The sequence below is a fragment of the Arachis stenosperma genome, chromosome 5 (assembly GCF_014773155.1).
Source record: "Arachis stenosperma cultivar V10309 chromosome 5, arast.V10309.gnm1.PFL2, whole genome shotgun sequence".
Classification (NCBI taxonomy): Eukaryota; Viridiplantae; Streptophyta; class Magnoliopsida; order Fabales; family Fabaceae; genus Arachis; species Arachis stenosperma.
In genome coordinates this window covers 51,108,403-51,115,807 of record NC_080381.1, presented here as the reverse complement: position 1 = coordinate 51,115,807, position 7,405 = coordinate 51,108,403, and the positions used below count along the sequence as shown (strand labels likewise).

Below are 7,405 nucleotides of genomic sequence, written 5' to 3'. Positions count from 1 at the left end.
CCAAGTTCGGCCATATTGATTGCCTTGCACTCTCCTTTTGGATTTTCTTCTGTATTGCTTGGAAGAGTACTAGGAGGGAGTTCAGTAATTTTCTTGCTCAGTTGTCCCACTTGTGCCTCCAAATTCCTAATGGAGGACCTTGTTTCAGTCATAAAACTTTGAGTGGTTTTGATTAGATCAGAGACCATGGTTGCTAAGTCAGAGTGGTTCTGCTTAGAATTCTCTGTCTGTTGCTGAGAAGATGATGGAAAAGGCTTGCCATTGCTAAACCTGTTTCTTCCACCATTATTGTTATTGAAACCTTGTTGAGGTCTCTGTTGATCCTTCCATGAGAAATTTGGATGATTTTTCCATGAAGAATTATAGGTGTTTCCATAGGGTTCTCCCATGTAATTCACCTCTTCCATTGAAGGGTTCTCAGGATCATAAGCTTCTTCTTCAGATGAAGCATCCTTAGTACTGCTTGGTGCATTTTGCATTCCAGATAGACTTTGAGAAATCAAATTGACTTGTTGAGTCAATATTTTGTTCTGAGCCAGTATGGCATTCAGAGTATCAATCTCAAGAACTCCTTTCTTCTGATTTGTCCCATTGTTCACAGGATTCCTTTCAGAAGTGTACATGAATTGGTTATTTGCAACCATTTCAATTAGCTCTTGAGCTTCTGTAGGCGTCTTCTTCAGATGAAGAGATCCTCCAGCAGAGCTATCCAATGACATCTTGGACAGTTCAGAGAGACCATCATAGAAAATACCTATGATGCTCCATTCAGAAAGCATGTCAGAAGGACATTTTCTGATCAATTGTTTGTATCTTTTCCAAGCTTCATAGAGGGATTCACCTTCCTTCTGTCTGAAGGTTTGGACTTCCACTCTAAGCTTACTCAATTTTTGAGGTGGAAAGAACTTTGCCAAGAAGGCATTGACTAGCTTTTCCCAAGAGTTCAGGCTTTCTTTAGGTTGTGAGTCCAACCATGTCCTAGCTCTGTCTCTTACAGCAAAAGGGAATAGCATTAGTCTGTAGACCTCAGGGTCAACCCCATTAGTCTTGACCGTGTCACAGATTTGCAAGAATTCAGCTAAAAACTGATGAGGATCTTCCAATGGAAGTCTATGGAACTTGCAATTCTGTTGCATTAGAGAAACTAATTGAGGCTTAAGCTCAATGTTGTTTGCTCCAATGGCAGGGATAGAGATGCTCCTCCCATAGAAGTCGGGAGTAGGTGCAGTAAAGTCACCCAGCACCTTCCTTGCATTGTTGGCATTGTTGTTATTTTCGGCTGCCATGGGTTCTTCTTCTTTGAAGAGTTCTGTTAGGTCCTCTACAGAGAGTTGTGCCTTAGCTTCTCTTAGCTTTCGCTTTAAGGTCCTTTCGGGTTCAGGGTCAGCTTCAACAAGAATGCCTTTGTCTTTGTTCCTGCTCATATGAAAGAGAAGAGAACAAGAAAATATGGAATCCTCTATGTCACAGTATAGAGATTCCTTGAGGTGTCAGAGGAACAGAAAAATAGAAGGAAGAGGTAGAAGAATTCGAACTTAGTGAGATAGAGTTCGAATTGTGCATTGAAGAGGAGTGTTACTCCATAAATAGAAGGACGTGAGAAGAGAGGAAGAATTTTTTTTTCGAAAATTAAGTTAAAAAAATTTTTAAAAACATTTTGAAAAACTTGAATTGATTTTCGAAAACTAAAAATGGGAAAGAAATCAAGTGATTTTTGAAAAAGATTTTTGAAATTAGAGATCAAAAAGATATGATTGAAAATTATTTTGAAAAAGATATGATTTCAAAAATAATTTTAAAAAGATTTGATTTTAAAAATTAATGACTTGCCTAACAAGAAAAGATATGATTCAAACATTAAACCTTTCTCAACAGAAAAGGCAACATACTTGAAATGTTGAATCAAATCATTAATTGATAGCAAGTATCTTTGAAAAAGGAAAGAAATTGATTTTGAAAACATTTGATTGAAAAGATTTGATTTGAAAAAGATTTGATTTTGAAAAACTTTGAAAACTTGAAGAAAATTTGCATTAAAAAAAAAATCTTCCTTCTTGTGCCATCCTGGCGTTAAACGCCCAGAATGGTGCACATTCTGGCGTTTAACTCCCAATGCATTACCTTTTTGGGCGTTAAACGCCCAACCAGGCACCCTGGCTGGCGTTTAAACGCCAGTCTGTCCTTCTTCACTGGGCGTTTTGAACGCCCAGCTTTTTCTGTGTAATTCCTCTGCTGCATGTTCTGAATTTTCAGTTCTCTGTATTATTGACTTGAAAATAGAACCAAGATCAAATAAACAATGCATGCAAGACACCAAACTTAAAATAAGACACTAGACTCAAACAAGAAACATAAAATATTTTTGGTTTTTATGATTTTGTAATTTTTTTGTGCTTTTTTTTTTCGAAAATTAAGTGGAAAAGAAAATAAAGGTATCAAAATTCTTAATGAGAATTCCAGGAATCATGCAATGTTAGTCTAAAGCTTTAGTCTAAAGAAATTAGACATGGCTAGCCAAGCTTCAGCAGGACATTGCATTCAAGAGCTAAATTGATAAGAATCAATCAGCTTTGGTGATGATAAGAACATCACCTTGAAACACTAGAATTCATTCTTAAAAACTCTGAAAAATACCTAATCTAAGCAACAAGATGAACCGTCAGTTGTCTATACTCGAAACAATCCCCGGCAACGGCGCCAAAAACTTGGTGCACGAAATTGTGATCATCAATGGCGCCATCAACATGGTACGCTCATTGCAATCTCAACTCTTTATCACAACTCCGCACAACTAACCAGCAAGTGCACTGGGTCGTCCAAGTAATAAACCTTACGCGAGTAAGGGTTGATCCCACGGAGATTGTTGGTATGAAGCAAGCTATGGTCACCTTGTAAATCTCAGTCAGGCAGACTCAAATGGTTATGGATGATATATGAATAAAACATAAAGATAAAGATAGGGATACTTATGTATTCCATTGGTGAGAATTTTAGATAAGCGAATGGAGATGCTTTGTCCCTTCCGTCTCTCTGCTTTCCTGCTGTCTTCATCCATTGGTGAGAATTTCAGAGGCAACCTTTCTGAAATTTTCGAACAAGAGAAGGAGATGGCAGTCGAACCCAACAACAATATTGCAAGGAGGATGCTTGGTGACTTGACAAAACCAACGTCCAAATTTGATGGAAGAAGCATCTCCATTCCAGCCATTGGAGCAAACAATTTTGAGCTGAAACCTCAATTAGTTGCTTTAATGCAACCGAACTGCAAGTTTCATGGACTTCCATCTGAAGATCCTTACCAGTTTTTAACTGAGTTCTTGTAGATTTGTGAGACTGTTAAGACGAATGGAGTAGATCCTGAAGTCTACAGGCTCATGCTTTTCCCTTTTGCTGTAAGAGACAGAGCTAGAACATGGTTGGACTCACAACCTAAGGATAGCCTGGACTCCTGGGATAAGCTGGTCACGACTTTCTTGGATAAATTCTTTCCTCCTCAAAAGCTGAGCAAGCTTAGAGTGGATGTTCAACCTTCAAGCAAAAGATGGTGAATCCCTCTATGAAGCTTGGGAAAGATACAAGCAGATGACCAAAAAGTGTCCTTCTGACATGTTTTCAGAATGGACCATATTAGATATATTCTATTATGGTCTATCTGAGTTTTCCAAAATGTCATTGGACCATTCCGCAGGTAGATCTATTCACCTAAAGAAAACACCTGAAGAGGCTCAAGAACTTATTGACATGGTTGCAAATAACAAATTCATGTACACTTCTGAGAGGAATTCCGTGAATAGTGGGATGCCTCAGAGGAAGGGAGTTCTTGAAATTGATGCTCTGAATGCCATATTGGCTCAGAACAAAGTGTTGACTCAGCAAGTCAACATGATCTCCAAAGTCTGAATGGATGGCAAAATGCATCCAACAGTACTAAAGAGGCAGCTTCTGAAGAAGCTTATGATCCTGAGAACCCTGCAATGGCAAAGGTTAATTACATGGGTGAACCTTATGGAAACACCTATAACTCATCATGGAGAAATCATCCAAATTTCTCATGGAAGGATCAACAAAAACCTCAACAAGGCTTTAATAATTGTGGAAGAAATAGGCTCAGTAATAACAAGCCTTTTCCATCATCTTCTCAGCAACAGACAGAAAATTCTGAACAGAGCCCCTCTAATTTAGCAAACTTAGTCTCTGATCTGTCAAAAGCCACTTTAAGTTTCATGAGTGAAACAAGGTCCTCTATAAGAAATCTGGAGGCACAAGTGGGCCAGCAGAGTAAGAAAGTCATTGAAACTCCTCCCAGTATTCTCCCAAGCAATACAGAAGAGAATCCAAAAGGAGAGTGCAAGGCCATTGAAGTAATCAATATGGCCGAATGCACAAGGGAGGAGAAGGACAAAAATTCTAGTGAGAAAGACCTCCTGGGACGTCTCTCAAACAAGAAGGAGTTCCCCATTGAGGACCTAAAGGAATCTGAGGCTCATATAGAGACCATAGAGATTCCACTAAATCTCCTTCTGCCATTCATGAGCTCTGAAGACTATTCTTCCTCAGAAGAGGATGAAAATGTAACTAGAGAGCAAGTTGCTTAATATCTAGGAGCTATCATGAAGTTGAATGCCAAGTTGTTTGGTAATGAGACTTGGGAAGGTGAATCCCCCTTGCTCATTAGTGAACTAGATACATGGATTCAGAAAACTCTACCTCAAAAGAGACAAGATCCTGGTAAATTCTTAATACCCTGTACCATAGGCACCATGACCTTTAACAAGGCTCTGTGTGACCTGGGGTCAGGCATAAACCTTATGCCACTCTCTGTAATGGAGAAACTGGGGATCATTGAGGTACAACCTGCCTTATTCTCACTGTAATTGGCAGACAAGTCAGTAAGACAAGCTTATGGATTAGTAGAGGACATGTTAGTAAAGGTTGAAGGCCTTTACATCCCTGCTGATTTCATAATCTTAGACACTAGGAAGGAAGAAGATGAATGCATCATCCTTGGAAGACCCTTCCTAGCCACATCAGAAGCTGTGATTGATGTTAGCAGAGGAGAATTAGTCCTTCAATTGAATGGGGACTACCTTGTGTTTAAAGCTTAAGCACCTTTGGTGCACGAAATTGTGATCATCAATGGCGCCATCAACATGGTACGCTCATTGCAATCTCAACTCTTTATCACAACTCCGCACAACTAACCAGCAAGTGCACTGGGTCGTCCAAGTAATAAACCTTACGCGAGTAAGGGTCGATCCCACGGAGATTGTTGGTATGAAGCAAGCTATGGTCACCTTGTAAATCTCAGTCAGGCAGACTCAAATGGTTATGGATGATATATGAATAAAACATAAAGATAAAGATAGGGATACTTATGTATTCCATGTGAGAATTTCAGATAAGCGAATGGAGATGCTTTGTCCCTTCCGTCTCTCTGCTTTCCTGCTGTCTTCATCCAATCCTTCTTACTCCTTTCCATGGCAAGCTGTATGCAAGGGTTTCACCGTTGTCAATGGCTACCTCCCATCCTCTTAGTGGAAATGTTCAACGCACCCTGTCACGGCACGGCTATCCATCTGTCGATTCTCAATCAGGCCGGAATAGAATCCAGTGATTCTTTTGCGTCTGTCACTAACGCCCCGCCCTCAGGAGTTTGAAGCTCGTCACAGTCATTCAATCATTGAATCCTACTCAGAATACCACAGACAAGGTTTAGACCTTCCGGATTCTCTTGAATGCCGCCATCAGTTCTAGCTTATACCACGAAGATTCCGGTTAAAGAATCCAAGAGATATCCACCCAATCTAAGGTAGAACGAAGGTGGTTGTCAGGCACACGTTCATAGGTGAGAATGATGATGAGTGTCACGGATCATCACATTCATCAAGTTGAAGAACAAGTGATATCTTGGAACAAGAACAAGCGGAATTGAATAGAATAACAATAGTAATTGCATTAATACTCGAGGTACAGCAGAGCTCCACACCTTAATCTATGGTGTGTAGAAACTCCACCGTTGAAAATACATAAGAACAAGGTCTAGGCATGGCCGAATGGCCAGCCTCCCAAAGTGATCAAAAGATCTAAAGATCAAACGATTCCAAAGATCCGAAGATGAAAATACAATAGTAAAAGGTCCTATATATAGAGAACTAGTAGCCTAGGGTGTACAGAGATGAGTAAATGACATAAAAATCCACTTCCGGGCCCACTTGGTGTGTGCTTGGGCTGAGCATTGAAGCATTTTCGTGTAGAGACTCTTCTTGGAGTTAAACGCCAGCTTTTGTGCCAGTTTGGGCGTTTAACTCCCACTTTGGTGCCAGTTCCGGCGTTTAACGCTGGGAATTCTGAAGGTGACTTTGAACGCCGGTTTGGGCCATCAAAACTTGGGCAAAGTATAAACTATCATATATTGCTGGAAAGCCCAGGATGTCTACTTTCCAACGCCGTTGAGAGCGCGCCAATTAGGCTTCTGTAGCTCCAGAAAATCCATTTCGAGTGCAGGGAGGTCAGAATCCAACAGCATCTGCAGTCCTTTTTAGTCTCTGAATCAGATTTTTGCTCAGGTCCCTCAATTTCAGCCAGAAAATACCTGAAATCACAGAAAAACACACAAACTCACAGTAAAGTCCAGAAAAGTGAATTTTAACTAAAAACTAATAAAAATATACTAAAAACTAACTAGATCATACTAAAAACATACTAAAAACAATGCCAAAAAGCGTATAAATTATCCGCTCATCAACCTTCCTTTGCAACCATGGAGAGGAAGCATGAAAAGCTTCTCTCAGTACAGAGTCAAAAAGAGCCCCCACAGTCAAACTCTAAGTTTGGTGTTGGGAGGCCACAACCAAACTCTAAGTTTGGTGTTGAGAAGCCCCCTCATTCAAACTCTAAGTTTGGTGTTGGGAGGCCCTCATCATGCTCTGAATATCTGTGAGGCTCCATGAGAGCCCACTGTCAAGCTAATGACATTAAAAAAAGGCTTGTTGGGAGGCAACCCAATTTTTATATATCTAATTTTAATTTTATTTTATTGTTATTTTGTATTTTATTAGGTTCATGATCATGTGGAGTCACGAAAAAAATACTAAAATTAAAAACAGAATCAAAAAAATAGCAGAAGAAAAGTCACACCCTGGAGGAAGGACTTACTGGCATTTAAACGCCAGTAAGGTGCATCTGGCTGGCGTTCAACGCCAGAACAGAGCATGTTTCTGGCGCTGAACGCCAGAAACAAGCAACATCCTGGCGTTTGAATGCCAGGAATGTGCCTTGAGGAAAGCTGGTGCTGAACGCCAGTAACAAGCATGGAACTGGCGTTCAACGCCAGAAACATGCTACACATGGGCGTTGAACGCCCAGAGTGTGCATCACTTCGGCGTTTAAACTCCAGAATGGTGTG

At 40.2% G+C, this 7,405-nt stretch overlaps 1 non-coding gene across 1 annotated transcript; it reads left to right on the top strand.

Annotated features, from left to right (window-relative positions):
* The first annotated feature begins 773 nt into the window (after positions 1 to 773).
* Positions 774 to 881, top strand: LOC130984309 (small nucleolar RNA R71). Its single transcript, XR_009088252.1, has one exon. It is a non-coding gene; the product is annotated as a small nucleolar RNA R71 (small nucleolar RNA).
* Positions 882 to 7,405: the final 6,524 nt, after the last annotated feature.